General features: G+C 45.3%; 1 pseudogene across 1 annotated transcript; it reads right to left on the bottom strand.

Moving 5' to 3' along the window:
* Nucleotides 1–261: 261 nt before the first annotated feature.
* Nucleotides 262–2,278, bottom strand: LOC148847483 (1-aminocyclopropane-1-carboxylate oxidase homolog 4 pseudogene; annotated as a pseudogene). Its single transcript, XR_016100848.1, has 2 exons — nucleotides 1,445–2,278; nucleotides 262–703 (listed from the first exon to the last, which is right to left on the bottom strand). The product of XR_016100848.1 is annotated as a 1-aminocyclopropane-1-carboxylate oxidase homolog 4 pseudogene (transcript).
* Between the last annotated feature and the right edge of the window lie 14,810 nt (nucleotides 2,279–17,088).

The raw sequence follows: 17,088 nt of genomic DNA, 5'->3' as shown, positions 1-17,088 counted from the left end.
TTGGCTTGCTGCCTCGGAGTGAAAGAGATCAAGATTGGGGGCATACCAAATGCTGCATCTTTCTTGTCGACCATAGTACTGCTTCTTAATCTCCACTGGCTGCTCATGAAAGGATTTGATGGCACTGATGGTTTCGTTAAGGATCACTTGAAAATTAAAATAACATGATTGGTGACTATACCATTTTTTAGGCAAATTAAGTATACACATTTATTTAATAAACGGAAACTATACCAAATGCATACATAATAAATCAACATGTATAACAAATGTACAATTAATAAACTATCAGATATGATTCATCAAAATTTACATGAATATCATATACTCTAAAGTATAATATCCTTAAATGAATATTATACAAATCATCATATAAAACTTAAATCCAAATACCATATATATATATATATGATTAATACTTCCTTTTAAGAACACAAATTACTGGCTTTTATAACTTGAAGTGATCAACTAAATGGTTGTCAGCCAATTCTTTGCTATAGAACTTGTTTTTGAACTCCGAGATGAGAAATTTACGATAAACGGCAGGTCTTTCAGGCGACAGTAGCTCCTCCAGCGGCCCGTAGTACTCAGAGTCGTCTCTGTGGTTAGCATTGAAGAAAGTGGCAACAGTGATTCTTGGCTCCCAGAAACGATTGCCTATCACCCGGTGCACTGAGCTCTTGTATTCGTCGTTGGAAAGTATCTGAACAATGTCAAAAAGCAGACATGACCAGATTTTCTTTTTACTGTTGGAAAGTCTTCATTCATGCGGTTTCAATAATATGGCAAAGTAGGATTTATCATTTTATTTTATTTTTACATTTTTTCTCAAGAAAGTAATTGAAAATGCAACTAGAGCCATCTAGGCCCGCCTTTTTCTGGCTCGGTTCTAGGCGCAGTAAAGCCTCAGATGGGCCTCCCAAGCCCGGTCAACAAATCAAGTACTAAGGCATCAGGTGTATTGTGAGATGTGCCGCATCAGTGTAATATGGGTAGACCGCTGGTAGAGAAAGTGAGTAGGGAAAACGAACTAGCACTTTTCCATATAGCATGGTTGTGTCTGCTTCAATATGAGTACATGACGCTCAATCTTATCAAATTAGTTTTAGATGAATAGATTATAATAAAAAAAAAAAGTAAATTTACATGGAAATATGGGTTCTTAGAAATGAGCTAATATTTATGGCCCAATGGGCTTTGTTCAGTCTTAACCTCTTATCTTCTTTCTTTTTCTTTTTTTTTTTAAGGAAATTCTTAAATGGATAAATCTATGATGGTATGGAAAGAGTTTTGAACAATCAAAACGTATAGTATGTAAAGTTCTAATTTCTAAACCTCAGAAATTCATATATACTTGAAACTGAGGATAAAACCTCAAGTGAGCTCGGTTCACCAGTCACCACTACTAGCATACTACCGAGTCTAGCTAGATTACTAGTCTTACCTGGAGAAAGTCTCCTATATTAATCACCAAAGCACCTGGCAAGGGTTTCACCCCCACCCAGTCTTCGCCATGCCTAACTTGTAATCCTTCAATCTGGTTCTGCAGCAACACTGATAGAACACTTGGGTCAGTGTGCGATGGAATCCCCATGGTCAGATGAGGTTGTGGACAGTGGGGGTAGTGGTGACCAACCACGGCCGTCCTTTCCAAGCATCTCAACTCCTTCAATCTCCCCGGCCTCACCCCCAACCCCTCGCACAGCAACTCCATTAGCGTCTCAGCAAGTTCTTTGACGTGCTCCTCCCATGCCACCACCTCTTTACGGCATACCGCCGGAGCCCGATCGAGTTCAGATGGGTTTGATCCCAACCGCACGTAAATTGTGTCTCCCCAGCTTGCCGCCTTTGAACGGGTGAGGTCCAGATTGGGTGCGTACAGTACATTACATCTCTCGTCTCGTCTATAAAATTGCTTCTTGATCTCCACCGGCTGTTCATGGAAGCTCTTGATGGCAGCAATTGTCTGGTTGAGGATCAGTTCATGGATCCCATGATCTATAACTTGGAATAAGCCCCATGTTCGTGCGGCTTCTCGGATTTCACGGACAACTTCCCGAAATGACTGCCAGAGAGACTAACGACGGGGACTGCGTTAATGGATGCTGAAGAGGGGATGAACCCGGTGAGCCTTTCGGACGGGTGCACGAAGAATCGAGGAATGTAAGAGACGCCAGAGTCGGCCAAGCCTTTAACACCAATCTTGGATTCATCGAACTCTTTTACCTCTTTCATTCGATCGTACTGCATCTTTGCATCGTTAATTGCCATAGTCTCCTTCGAATGATTATTTAATTTCCAGCATACATAAGAGAGAGAGAGAGTATTGAGTTATCTCTATCTACTTGATGATGTCATGAGCCAAATTTGGTTGGATCAGATCTGCTCCTCACATAGGGCGCCCTCACTCGCGCCTCACACGCACATTGTATATAATTGAGAACATACTTAAAATTTATTATTCACGGTAGATCTTTTCAATGCACGGTGGGTGTACATGTGAGGAGCAGATCCCGTTCCGGATTTATAAAGAGTAAGGTTGGCGTACCAAAAATGTAGAGACGGCAATTTGCTCGTGCCGAAGTTGGGGGAATCTGGATCTCCTACCGACACTTAGAAGACACTGTACAGGCTATGCTCTAACTATCTTATACTCTAATGCCTTAATTTTTGCCAAAAAACTAATTATCAAAAGAACAAAATATTATATCCAAAAAATAAGTATAATAATACTCTCTCATAAGAGTACAAAAGTGTAAGAAATTATATTTTTTATATGCTAATCATTATTTTTTTGCATATCAAATAAAGGGTCACAAACGCGAACCAAGGTACAAAAATACCCTTATTCAGTATTTATATCGCAAACAAACGGAGCTTTAGGAACATCTCTTTATGAATATTAACATATAAATATGTAAATAAGATATTCCTTATGTACACCTATAGTGTCCCATTGGTAGGAGTGGGTAAGATGCTTGTGATTGTGGGTAAGAGATTGAAGCTCCAGCTGGGGTGGGGTTTTTTTTTTTATTAATCCCTTCCTTTCCAACTAAAAGTGTGTATAATGCCAGTTTATTGTTTCCCACTTTTCTAGTGCCGTTGATGATTATATGTTTTTCCCATATCATGTATTTCCTGCATCATAGTATATATGGCTTTTATATATTACATTACATTACATAACATAATATAATAGGTTCAAAAAAAAAATACTAGAATAATTAAGGAAGGGCAGACAAATTCGGGAATCCCAGTTCTCCATAGCCCATAGAGATGGGTTTGAGATTAGGATTTTTAGCTCCGATGAGATACAGGGTGAAGATAGAGCAGGGCATTTGAGTTTGAAATTAAGGGCCCGAAAAAGTTGGCCAATAAGATTCTGGATTTTGGTTTCCATTATATTCATTTTCTTTTTTTTTAAATTCGAATTTCCTGCATTTGGTTTCGTATATGCCGAGGTGTACTTTCAATCGAATTTTAACACGTTGAGGTTCACATGCACATCTGGCTCACATGTGCCATAAAATTACAGAAAATTTAACATTTTTTGAAACTAAAAATGATGTGAATTCATCTTCTTCCCCAACTCGACGACTGGAGAGTGACGGCTGGCTTCACACCCACTATTCCTCTCCTCTCTCGCCCTCTTTTTATCTATCTCTTCTTTCTTTCTTTTTTTCTTCTTCCCTCTCCTTTTTCCTCACTCACCTTCTCCCCCATTTATTAATACTGCAAACTGTTTCCGTTTAATTTGGGTTCAGCCACGGTGACCGGAGGGGCAGCAGATCCCCTTCATATTCTAATTTTCCTAATAATCGCCTTAGACTAGGGAGCTGAGACGGTAATAGTAGTAGGAGGCTCGCCATTTTGGAGAGCGAAGTGTGTTGACCCGTGGGCTGGCACGGCCCAGCCCGCAGCCCGGCCTAATACAGCCATGGCACAGTCCATATATATTATTTATATATATATATATATGTTAGATATACTTATATAATATTATATAATAATACATAGTATATAATATATTAATAAAATAAATATTTTTTTATTTTATTATACTAATTTATTTAATATTATATATATAAACAATTGTATACACAAATTTCATATAAAATTAAAATGTTAAGTTTTTTATCAATTTTTTTAAATAAATAGCTTTGGCCCAATGCATGACCCAAGGCTCAGCCTACGGGCCAGCCTAACCTACAGCATGGCATAGGCCTGCATAGGCCTGGGCAGTGGGCAATGTCAGGCCAACCCCAGAATTTTCATTGGGGAGGGCAGTACAGACCGTGTGACCACAGGCCAGCACGACACGACCCATACAAAGTGGGGCTATCCAAAGGCCGTGCCATGCTGACTTGGCACGACCTACTTTACACTTCTAAGTACACCTCAGCATACATGAAACCATGTATAGAAAATCCAGACTCTCTTTTTTCATATTTATGTGGGATCTAAGGAAAATTTATTTGTTAATACTTGAAACAAAATTATCCCTTTTAATAATTGATTTTTTATAAATAAATCGACCATTTTCTTAGTTTACCTGAAAATAAAATAAATATAGATAAATCCAATTAACTAAATAAGTATTTCTTACATTTTTACCTCGATAAATAATTTGCCGACAAGCAAATGAGGCCTACGATGGAAAATGCAAAACCCGATGCCTCCCTGCCTCTTGCCATTCCTAGAAAAGACGTAGACAAAATCAATAATGTAATTACACGTGGTTATGATGTGTCCAGTTGGTGGTCACTCCTTTCAAGCCGAGGTGAAACACCCTGATCCGACATCTGGTCCTGTTATTTCGGATTTGGATGAGCCCCATTAATATTTTATTTGGATATTGGAATCTGGTGTTGATTTGCTCTAACCAAATGGGTGGGGTCAGGGACTTAGGGTCCAATACGCATGGGCAGGGACTGTAGAGACATGTTTAGAGGGTCAAATGGGTGGGGTCAGGGATTCAGGGTCGGTGTGGGTTGTGATTAGACTTGTTAATTTACCGAGTAGGCTGATAGGCTAGTCTGGCCTGGCCCGTTCTAAATCAGGTTTGGACATAATTTTAGGTCTGTGGGTTTGGGTTTGGGTTGGGGTTGGACTTTTTTTCGGATTGTGCTTGGGATTCGACCCAACATTTTTTCGGATCAGGCTTGGACTTTTTTAAAAAGGCCTGACCCGAATTCGAGTCCAACTTGATAATATATATATATATATATATGATGTAGCGCAATCCGATCACTCCTATTTAGCATTCACGTGGCTCCTGGAAGGTACCTGAGATGAGGAAGAAGAAGAATCCCCGGGGAGTTTACCCGGTGAGGATACTCCGATGCTTAAGTTAGTACTATGTAGGAGAAGCAAGAAGGAGACGAAGGCTAAGAGTGCAGATAGCGCGTTCTCACTATACTTGAGAGATTAGAGGTCTCAAGAAAAAGTTTCTCTTCTACTCTAAGGGCTTTTATAGGGACATTTACGTCAGGTTGAGCATAACCGCCACTAGGCCCCTGCCACAGCCGCTACTTGCCAGGGCTGCGCAGGTGGCCGTTGTGGCGTACATCTCGCCTGGGTGAATGACACATCTCCGGAGTGAAAGGCATGCCCTTGCCTGTTGTGAGACGTGGACATAGACTGCCGAAAGAACTGGGACTGCACCGTTAGTAAGGGATATGGCGCAGTCTGACCGGTACGGGTCTGTCAGTTGGAAGCTTCCTGAGGTGTGCTCGTGCGGTTCATTCGTGAGCTATTCTGTAGCGAACTTGGAACACTCCAGGGTTACCCTTAGTAGAATTGGCCCTGGGGATGACTTGTTCGCTTAAGAGCTCGGACGAGCTAATGACTTTAGCTCGCAAGCTAAAATTGCCTCGGAGTTTCTCTTCAAAGGTAGCTCGGGGAGCCCGGGGTCCGCCTCACGGCGAACTCCTTTCGCAAGCTACAACGTAGCGAGCTGCTTTGTAGGCCCGTCACTTGGTCGTACCAGGTTACAAAGTCGAGCTATCGCTCGTGCTGATTCAGTGTCCATGTGTCACCATTTCATAGGTGGGGTCAAATCACCCTCCATCAATTGCCCCCACTCCTTGGGCTAAGAGCGCGACGTTAGCACGGGGAGTTTATGAAGCGCGATGGACTGATTTGACCGAAATTGAAACTTGATTGACTGCCCACATTAAATGCATTTGCGGGAATTAAGAGATTTTCTGACTTTCTTGACATTTCCGATTCTGAAAACGTGTTGAGGTGGCTTTTAACTCCAAACGTCGTGCGGCCGCGATTACCTTAATTACGGAAGACGTGCCACCAATCACCTTCGGTTTTCAGAAGACGTGCGGTCAAGGCGCCCGCAAGCCGTTGCATTTGCCTTGATCCAGACTGTCAGCTTGGAAGGGTGGAGACTATAAATAGGGGGCCCCTTGGGCCTCGCTTTCTCCCACACCATCTTGTTGTCTTCGGATTCTGAGGTCGCACACTTCATCTATTCTCCCTGAATTCCTTAGTTTGCTTCGCTCCGTCTCTTCCAATGAGTCCCAATCGCTGTCAGCCATATCTGAGTACCCGTACCATACCTACCACAGGGGCAATAGCCAGGACGACGATGCTCCTTCGAGCTCAGGGGAGCATGGGAGCAGATCCCGGAGGCCCGGAAGGCCTCCGGCGACATAGCGTCTACCTCTAGGGGGAGGGAGCCTGACACCTTTGGCCCTTCCTTGATGACATCGGAGAGACTCACTAATCAGCTACTTTCGCCTCCCTAGGGACCTGGTTTACAGCCTCCCTACTGGCAACTTCCCTTGGGAGCATGGTCCCAATGACATAGTAATCTTCCAGGAACAACTTGAGGCTGGCTTGCGTCTCCCCCTACACCCCTTGATAGTGGGGGTGTTAAATCACTTTAACGTCACCATTGACCAGCTTCATCCCAACACCATTCGAAACATGGTTGGGATTATATATTTGTGTTATGAGTACTGTCTTCCTCTGGACCTCGATATTTTTGTCTCTATCCTCTGTATAAAAAATGCTGCTTCTGGGGTTCCTCCGGAGAGGTGCTTTTATTACCTCTCTCCCCATCGCGGCTATAAGCTCTTGCACGAGTTGCCGAACAAGATTCCCACCTGGAAGCAGGACTACTTTGTGATCCGTAACCCTGAGGGGTGGCCCTTTCCATCTGCTTGGAGGGGCGCCATCCAGGACCCAGGGGCCGAGCTGGACCTTGAAGTTCGGAAAACGATGCTTTCTTGGGCATCGGTAGGCTTCCTTTGCTCGGACTACTTGGTCGAGGAGAAGCTCCTGCAAGCCGGCTTGAGCTTGAGTAGGTTGCCTTTTTAGGTCGCGTGGTTTCTGTAACGATGTCGTACTCACATTCGCATGCATGTATTTCATTCTTGTCGGACTAACACTGATGCTCTTCTTGACAGCCATCAATGTCCAATACCGATTCGCGCCGCCTTCTCTCGAGCAGCTAGAGGTGCCATGCGAAGAGGATTCACCCCGACCGGACTCCCCCCTCAGGAGGTACTGATTTCGGGTCTGCCGAGCCGATTTTATCCTCCCCTCCACCCGAGATTCTGACACCCCCTCCCAAGGGAACTAGTGGGGTTGACTTCGGAGGGGATGAGCTCCCTCAGTACCTCCCTGTAACCCCCTCTAGCCATGCCCTTACCCTCGGTTCTCAGTGGGGAAATGGGAAGGGGTGAACGATTACCTTGTGGCTTGCCGGAGGAGCCGGAAGGCGATTACTAACGATGAGGTCGCTCAGTAGGGGAATATGGAGCCCGGGGACCTCGCTGCGTTTGCCTCTGCCCACTGCATGGTGGTAAGTGACCCCTTTCCCTTTTCTTCTCTTATTTTGCTCCTCTCCGCTGTGCTCGGATCTTCTCCTCTGTCGGCAGGTGAATTCCGCCTTCCATGCCATGGCTCTCCAGACGCGCGTCCATCGTGTCGACGCCCTCGACCAACGGGCTGCTAACAAGAAGCTCCAGGGCGAGCTCGACCGGATCCGGGGCGAGATCCATCACACTCGCAAGGGAAGTGAGTCTCAAGATCTGCTTGTCCACGACCAGCAGGTGCGGGACTTGGAGTCCACTCTTCTAAATCAGACTCGAAACTTTGATCAGATGGTGGAGGCGAAACGAGAGAAAACAGTTTGGGATTTTAATGACTCCCAGGAATTCCACGACCCCCAGGCGGAATATGGTTCGGGTTTGTACCGCTCTGGGTTTAAGTTTTGCCGGTGGCTAGTTTAGAAGAAGTTCTCCGGAGTCAACCTTGACGGCATTACTATGAAGGGTCTGTCTCTTGAGACGGTGGACCAAGCAGAGGAAGAGGAACCTGACTCCCTAGAGGATGAGGAGGCGGTGTTTCTCTGGACTTCTGGTGGATTCCGGGTGCCGTAAACCCGGTCTTTCACAAGTCTTTGGTCGGGCGGTTGTGCCCTGTGATAGTCAGACTTTCCCGAGCTATTTAGCTCAGTTATTGCATTGATATTTTTTCTTCTTCTTCTTCTTTTTTTTTTTTTGAAATGACAATGTAAGTTCTCCCTTTTTTCTTCCAAGTATGATGTGCTCTCTTTATCTTTGCTAAGGCGATCTCAACACCCAAACTATTGGAGCTACGTACCCGAAGTAGAACTCCTCGATAACTGTTACCTCGAACTGTTCCTTAAACCATTTAAGGCATCTTTATGGTTCACGACAAAGTGATTACCACGTGTGCCCGAACTATATGCTCGTCGGTTATCCTCTAGTTTGATCATCGTACTAGAACAAGCTATGCTTGGTGGGGTTTAATCCCGAGCTGCTTAAACCCAAGTCATGAAGACAACTGGGCCTGATTGCGCCGAGATCGTGTTAGCTCGGCATTTTGGCCCTTAGGCTCTGGGAGTGATTTATAGTTCACTTTTGAAGTTCGCCCGTGCCTCAGAGGCAACTGGGTCTTATTGCGCCGAGATCGTGTTAGCTCGGAATTTTGACCCTTAGGCTTTGAGTGTGGCTTGTGGACTACTCAGTTGTTACAAATAGTATCGTCTTAAGTTGGCAATATTCCATGCCTGAGGTACTTGCTTCCCTTCGAGGGTCTCGAGCTCATATGTTCCTTCCCCGAGTACTCGTTTCACTCGGTAAGGTCCTTCCCAATTAAACCCAAGCTTTCCAACGCCGGGCTCAGGTACCATAGAGGTTCCGCTTCTTGACCCTGGCGTTATAGTACCGAGCTACTCTCTGCTGGTAGACTGTAATCCTGATATACGCGAGGTCCCTTACTTCATCGAGTAGATCGAGGTTGGTACGGAGCCCGTCTTCATTCGTCTGATCACTGTATGCTTCTAGTCGCAGCGTAGGCACCTCGATCTCTATAGGGATCACTACTTCGGTGTCGTAGGTGAGATTGAAGGGTGTTTCTCCCGTGGCGGTCTTCTCCGTGGTCCGGTAAGCCCATTGGATGCTAGGTAACTCATCTGCCCACAACCCTTTAGCCCAGTCCAGCCGTGCTTTCAGTCCGCGGAGGATGGCTCTGTTCGTGACTTCTGCCTGACCGTTTGCTTGAGGGTGCGCGACTGAAGTAAAATTCTGTCGGATTCCCATGTCTTGGCACCAGTCTTGAAATTTGATGTCCTCGAACTGCTTGCCGTTGTCAAAAATCAATACCCGAGGTAACCCGAAGCGGCACACGATGTTCTTCCAAAAGAAGTTTTGGACGTTCCGGGCTGTGATTGTTACAAGGGGTTTAGCTTCTACCCACTTGGTGAAGTAGTCCACTGCTACTACTAACAACTTCCTCCCACTCGTTGGCAGCGGGAATGGCCCGAGTAGGTCGATGCCCCATTGTGCGAAGGGCCACGGGCTAGTGAGATACTTGAGATCGGCGGCAGGTTGGTGGTGAATATTGGCGTGCTTCTGGCATTTGTCGCATTTTTTAACAAGCTCAATAACGTCTGCCTTCATTGTTGGCCAATAATACCCCTGTCGATGTGCCTTCTGGATGAGGGCTTGCCCCCCAAGTGTCTACCGCATAATCCCTCATGAGTGTCGCAGAGTACGAGCTCAGCTTCGGTAGGTCGCAAACAACGCAGATAGGAGAGTGTGTAAGATCTCCGGTATAGCCATTCGTCTATCATGATATATTTGGCTGCCTGGCACTGCACACTTCTGGCTGCATTGCGATCTACAGGGAGGGGGTCGCAACCACCAGGAAGTCATGTTTGAATCTGACCACGCAAGGCCACGTGCCGACTTCCACAGGTACTATTATTTTTCCAAGGGGCCGGACTTCTTCTCCGCTGAAGCTCACCAAAGGAGTGTCCGTAGACTTCAGGTCACTTCTCTGCAGCTAAAGTTGGTCGAACACAGCTTTAAAGAGGATGTCGGTCGAACTGCCTGAGTTGACAAGTACACGTCTGACCTCGAAGTCGTTGATCCTCAGCTTTATCACAAGTGCGTCATCGTGGGGTAGTGAACCCCTCGCACGTCATCGTTTGTGAAGAAAATTGGCTCTTCTGTCCTCGGCCGCTTTGGAGGGTTCTGCTCTTCTCGGGTGGCCTCACAAACTAACATCTGAGCCGCTGCTGAAGTACAACCCACAACGATCGAGCCTCCCACTATCATGTGGATGGTCCCCCAAACCGGCCTCTCTTTCGGAGGTTGCCTCTGTGGCTGTTCGGCCGGACTGTTGCTGGACTCGGGAGCGTCCTTACTGTGCTCCCCTTGCCAACTTGCTTTATTATTACCATTACCATTATGTACAAAATTTCTTAAATATTCGCGACGGATGAGCTATTCAATCTCGTCGCAGAGGTTTTTACAATTTTCGGTACTATGACCGTGACCTCTATGAAAACTATAGTACATATTCTTATTTCTTTCATTGGGATTCCCCCTCAAACGAGGTGGCCATTTCACATACGGGGCATCCTTGATCGCCATCAGGATTTCGGCCCGCTTCGCATTCTGTGGAGTGAAATCAGTTTGGTCCGCTGCAGGAGCTCGGAATGACTGACCCGGCTTGGCCCCCCAAGCTGCGTCCTTTTTCTTTCGGTTGTCCCCTTGACTGGAAGGCTCTCCTTCCCTCTTCCTCTTTTTGGGCGCTCTCTCTCCCTTCTGGTTAATCTATTTTTCGGTGGCTATAAACCTGTCCGCAAGCTTAAGGAATTCAGTTATGGTCGTTGCCTGGTTGACGACCATGTGCCACTTGAACTCCTTATGCGTCACGCCTTTCTTGGCTACTGCAAGGCGCAAGGCAGGGTCCAAGTGCGGTATCTGCATACAAGTTTTGTTGAACCGCTTGATGTAGTCCCGGATGGACTCTCCCTCTCTTTGCACTATGCTGAGGAGAATCTCTTCAGTTCATGGACACCGCTTGCTGGTGACAAAGTGGGACGTGAAGGCTTGCGCGAACTGTGCCCAACTTCTTATCGACCCAGGTGCCAAGTTTCAACACCACGTACGGGCTGCTCCTCTAAAAGTGGTGGAGAAGGCCACGCACATGCACGACTCGCTGGCTCTTGCCAGGTGCATCTGCGATTGGAAGGCATCTACGTGATCATTTGGGTCGAACGACCCGTTGTACTTGTCAAGAGGGGGGAGCTTAAAGTCTTTAGGCATTGGGACTGCCAGGAGCTCGGGAGATAGGGGGATTGAACTAAAAGGATGGAGGCCTTGACTTCACCCGAGCTTACTTCTTCTTTGCCTCCGAGCTCGGACAAGTCGTGGGTGGCAGGCCGACGAGCTCGGTGGCGTCGTCTCTGCTTCTTGGCGGGCTTGACATTCGTGCTGCTCACTTCTGTACTATCAGGAACGGTGTGTGTAGGAAGCAACTCAGGCCGCTGGTGATGGCTACGGACAGAGGGCTCCTACTTGGAGCCTGCGGCCAGTATCTTGAACCAATTCTCTAAGAACGGGGTATCGGGCTTGGAGGGCTGAGACGATGTGGGCTTGGCGAGCTGGGGTCCTTCCGACCTGACCTCCTGTGGCGAGGCCGAAGTGGCCGGCCTTTCCTGTCTGCTGCGGGAGGAGGCCTGTCTCCTTGGAGGGTTCCGGGGGGCCTTTCCTTGGAGGGAAAGGCGCTCCTCTTGATGATGGGACCTAGCCTGCTGTGAGGCTGGGTGCCGAGGAGGGAGCTGCGATTGTTGAAGCTAAGGTTGCGGCAACAGGGGAAATTACTGCTGATACAAGTACTGAGAGACCTGGTGCAACACGTCCTGTTGATAGATCTGAAACTGCTGAAACTGTTGCATTTGAGCCTGCATGGCCCGCATGCACTGCACCAAATCTTCCAGCTGGTTCGGGCTGGCCGCTGGGGGCACAACCGAGGGTTCAGTGAAGGGTGTTCCGACTGTGGTAGGGAGTAGAGCAAAGGCGGGTGCCCCTGCAAGAGGCACGTTCAAACTAGGTATCCCGTCCGCTGAGAGGGGGTTAGTGAACTGTCCGATACAGACAGTAGGGAGCTAGGGTTGTGCCGTGGAGTTATTCATCTCCACGCTTCATCCGATGTTGCTAGAGGAAGCCATGAGCGTTGAGTTTTTGGAGAGTAAAAAATGTAGAAGTTTAGAGAAAGGCTTTTCGAAGTGTTTCCCACAAACGGTGCCAAATGATGTAGCGCGATCCGGTCACTCCTAGCTGGCACTCACGTGGCTCCTGGAAGGTACCTGAAATGAGGAAGAAGAAGAATCCCCGGGGAGTTTACCCGGTGGGGATACTCCGATGCTTAAGTTAGTACTATGTAGGAGAAGCAAGAAGGAGACAAAGGCTAAGAGTGCAGATAGCGCGTTCTCACTATACTTGAGAGATTAGAGGTCTCAAGAAGAAGTTTCTCTTCTGCCCTGAGGACTTTTATAGAGACATTTACGTCAGGTCGAGCATAACCGCCACTAGGCTCTTTCCACAACCGTTACCTGCCAGGGCTGCGCAGGTGGCCGTTGTGGCGTATGTCTCGCCCGAGTGAATTACACGTCTCCGGAGTGACATGCACGCCCTTGCCTGCTGTGAGACGTGGACGTAGACTGCTGAAATGACTGAGACTGCGCCGTCAATAAGGGATATGGCGTAGTTTGACCGGTACGGTCTATCAGTCGGAAGCTTCCTGGGGTGTGCTCGTGCGGTTCATTCGCGAGCTATTCTGTAGCGAACTTGGAACACTCCAGGGTTACCCTTAGTAGAATTGGCCCTGGGGATGGCTTGTCCGCTTGGGAGCTCAGACGAGCTAATGACTTTAGCTCACGAGCTAAAATTTCCTCGGAGTATCTCTTCAAAGGTAGCTCGGGGAGCCCGGGGTTCACCTCGTGGCGAACTCCTTTCACAAGCTACAACGTAGCGAGCTGCTTTGTAGGCCCGTCACTTGGTCATACCAGGTTACAATGTCGAGCTGTCGCTCGTGCTAATTTAGTTTCCATGTGTCACCGTTTCATAGGTGGGGTCAAATCACCCTCCATCAATATATATTAAATAATAAAAAATATATACAATATTTTTCTATGTTACTCTTCTCTTTTTCCAAGTAATAGTGAGATCTTTTATTATTTTTGAGTTTTGAAGGTTTTTAATATAAATAAAACATTTTTTATTTACAAAAAAAAAAATCTATTTTCAAATTTCTAATCGTGCTCAAGCTCGGGCCTGGGCTTCAAGCTTTATATGAAGGTTGGGCTTGGGCTCAAGACCTAGGCCCAATGGTCAGATCGGGCTCAAACTCGAGCCTGAATGCATTTTTTTGATACATAGACAAATGGGTTAATATGGGTGGAAAATGGGTTAACGAGTTAATATGGGTGTTTTGATGCTCATCCAACCCAGCCCACCTATTTGCCACCCCCTACTTTTCACGTTTCGAATCGAACATTAGAGGGTTTTGGGTTGTAGGATACTAAGACCACCTTCATTGAAGTCTTCCTTTGTCTAGGGTTGTCAACGGTTCGGGTTTGGGTTATAGGATAGTAAGACCTTCTCTACTTCATTGATGTCTTCCTTTGTCTACACTGTCAACGGTTCAGGTTTGGGTCAGAACCAATTGGAATTGGAATTGGCTCAACATGAAAATGTTGAGGACCCGAACCTGATAGGGTCTATAAATTTTGGACATGGAATCGAATTGATTAATTCTTGGGACAATTGGGTCTAACAAGATAAATCCGATTATAACAAATAAAAAATAAATATTTATGTTTAATATATATATATATATACACAATATTGACCCTGACCCTTTCGACCCATCCATTCTAGTAGTGGGTCATTGACCCATTAAGGCCAGGATGGGTTGGGTCGAGGGAGTCCATGTTCTGTAAACCCGTGGCTTCACAGGACGCATGAACCCTCCAATGAAAAGCTTCCACATCGGTCGGGTGCCATTCAATGTAATGTTAACAAGCCTTTCGCCGTTAACTGAAGTGGTTGGTTGAACTGGTACAAAATGACAAAAATCTATATATCCTCTCAGTTCAAACTCTACTCCTCTCTCTCCTCCCTCCCATTTTTGTTTCTCCTCCACCGAACTCTACCCCACAAGCATAGCGAGTTCAATCCACACCGACGTCCGTCAAAGCATACGCCACAAGCGATGAGAGGGAAATCATATGGCGGTATGTTCTTCGGCCGTTCTTCTTCTTCCTCTTCCTCTCCCTCTTCTTCTTTTTTCCTACAAGCTTAATATTCTTTGTGATTTTCCATTAAAGAATCGAAGCTCACACCGATAGCTATTAGTAATTTTTTCGGAAAAGTATACCGCTGAATTCTGAATTCCACTATAATCCTACACAATTCAAAATAATAAATACCTTCATCCTAAAACATCAATATCAATCCGTGTATTGACATCAATTCCGAACTAGCACCTACCCAACTGTACAATAAAACTAAGAATACCCCAACTGTACAATAAAACTAAGAATTCTTAGAGTGGGTTGAATAGTCATTCTTCTTGTTTTATTTGTTACTTCAAAAGGAGAAAAAACAGAACTAACACTTCTACGTCGATTCAGATGATTGCCGCCCTGCTCAAGACCTGGCCATCAGGCAATTCCTTGTGGAAGTTGACATCCACATAGCTGAGTCACTCTTTTATATCCCTAACAATTTGCCTCTCTGCTGATGAATTGGTTAACACAAGGCCTTTGGATCTTGGTAAAACTGTCGGTCAGGTGCTTGTCACCTACATCAAACCTCCAGATGGCATGTGGAAGTGCATATCCCTCGTAGATGGTAACAACATGTGTCACCCCTTCCCCACACTCCATCACAATTCCTAACAACAGTTCACTTCGCAATCCATCATCCCCATATAACAATAGGTTAATTTAATTTAATTGTAGAAGGAAAAGGTGTTAGCTAGAGAGACGACTTCTAAAGTAGCATTCTAAGTTCTAAAAACGAACTGAAATGAAGAGACATTGTCCTTGAGCTATTGAGGTAAAGCTGGCGTTCATGGCTCTATTCCGGTGTTAGAGACCTTCAGAAACACCTCTTTGGCTTTGTCACCTTCTCTTGTACTCTTCTCTACAAGAAACCGAACCAGACAACACCTTTCTCATTGCTGAACTGCAAAACTGAAAATAAAGCACAAGGGAGACTCTTCTCTCTAGTCATGGTTTCTCTCATCCAATGGATGGCTAGTATGTGTATGCATGTGTATAGGATTCTATTTATAGAGCCCAAACCGCCTAGAGAGGGGCCTTCCTTCATGGTTAAGGAACTGCAAAAACTAGAGGCTCCATCAACCTCTGTTTTACAAACCATTAAATCTGAAACCATGCACTCCCTCTCTTAGTGGGAACTTTAGGTGGGCTTCTAGAATAGCTTGCCATTTCAGTAGCTAGCTCCAGACACTACTAGGTCCCCAGTGTCTGATTCACCTCAAGCCACTATGAACTCTGGAATGAGTTCTAACAATCTCCCACTTGGCTGAGATGAATCTTTTTGTTTAACTTTATATGACCATCAATGACCTGGTATGGTGAAACTAAGGGGTATCTATTCAGTTCAATTGAAACCACTATCCCCAAATCATCAAAGTCACTTGAATTTTGTTAATTTGACTCAAGACCATCGATGTTATAGAGTTAGCAACTTCAACCAACATGAACAAACTACATACATCGCTTAGACAACCTAAGCACGACCCACATTTCTCTATCTTACGTTATGTGTGCACACTTAAATTGAGAGAAAGAGTTATGTTTCTCAAAATCAATAACTTTATTGTGATCACATACAATGGTGTCAATAAGACACCATTACACTCAATATAAATCCAATTTATCAAAACTGTCCACCAACCCGATACGTGCTACAAGCTCCAAAAAGAGCTTGGGTGAAGTCCTTTTATTAATGGATCAGCCGGCATGAGTGTAGTACTAATATGTTATATTGACACAATCTGATCCTGAACCCTTTCCCTCACAACAAGGTACTTGATGTCAATGTGCTTCAACCTTGTTCTTGTTTTGTTATTCTTTGAGAAAAACATGGCAACAACATTATCACAACAAATCCTCATCAATCTCTGAATCGAGTCCACTACTCAAAAACTTGAGATAAAATACGTAACCATATGACATGACCGGTTGCTCATAACAGGCTATGAATTCTTCTTCCATAGTATATGAAGCAGTTCTTGCAGTTTGTTTTGCACTTCTCCATGAAATAGGCCCTCCCGCCATCATGAAAATATAAACAGAGGTAGATGCACGAGTATCCCAACATCCAACAAAGTCGGAATTTGTAATACCCTATTACCTCCAAGTTTTTTGAGTGCTTATAATTGAGCATATAATCCTTAGTCTCTTGCAAATAGTGCATGACTTTCTTGGCTGCCTTCCAATGATTGATACTAGGATTCCTTTGGTATCTTCCAAGCATACCAATAGTAAATGCTATATTAGGACGGGTACATACATCTGCGTACATAAGACTTCCCACAACCAATGCATGGGGAATGTTGCTCATCTGCTTTTGTTCTAATTAGTTCTTAGGGCATTGAAGTAAACTGAATTTATCTCCTTTTACCACAAAGGTAGCAGTGCTAGCACAATTTTGCATGTTAAACCTTTTAATCACCTTTTCTATATATGCTTTATGGGATAAACCCAGGATGCTA

This window comes from Nelumbo lutea, chromosome 6 (assembly GCF_056320005.1).
Source record: "Nelumbo lutea isolate HS-2025 chromosome 6, American lotus-T2T, whole genome shotgun sequence".
NCBI classification, from domain to species: Eukaryota; Viridiplantae; Streptophyta; class Magnoliopsida; order Proteales; family Nelumbonaceae; genus Nelumbo; species Nelumbo lutea.
The sequence above is the reverse complement of the archived record's forward strand: the minus strand, read 5'-3'. Positions and strand labels throughout refer to the sequence as shown.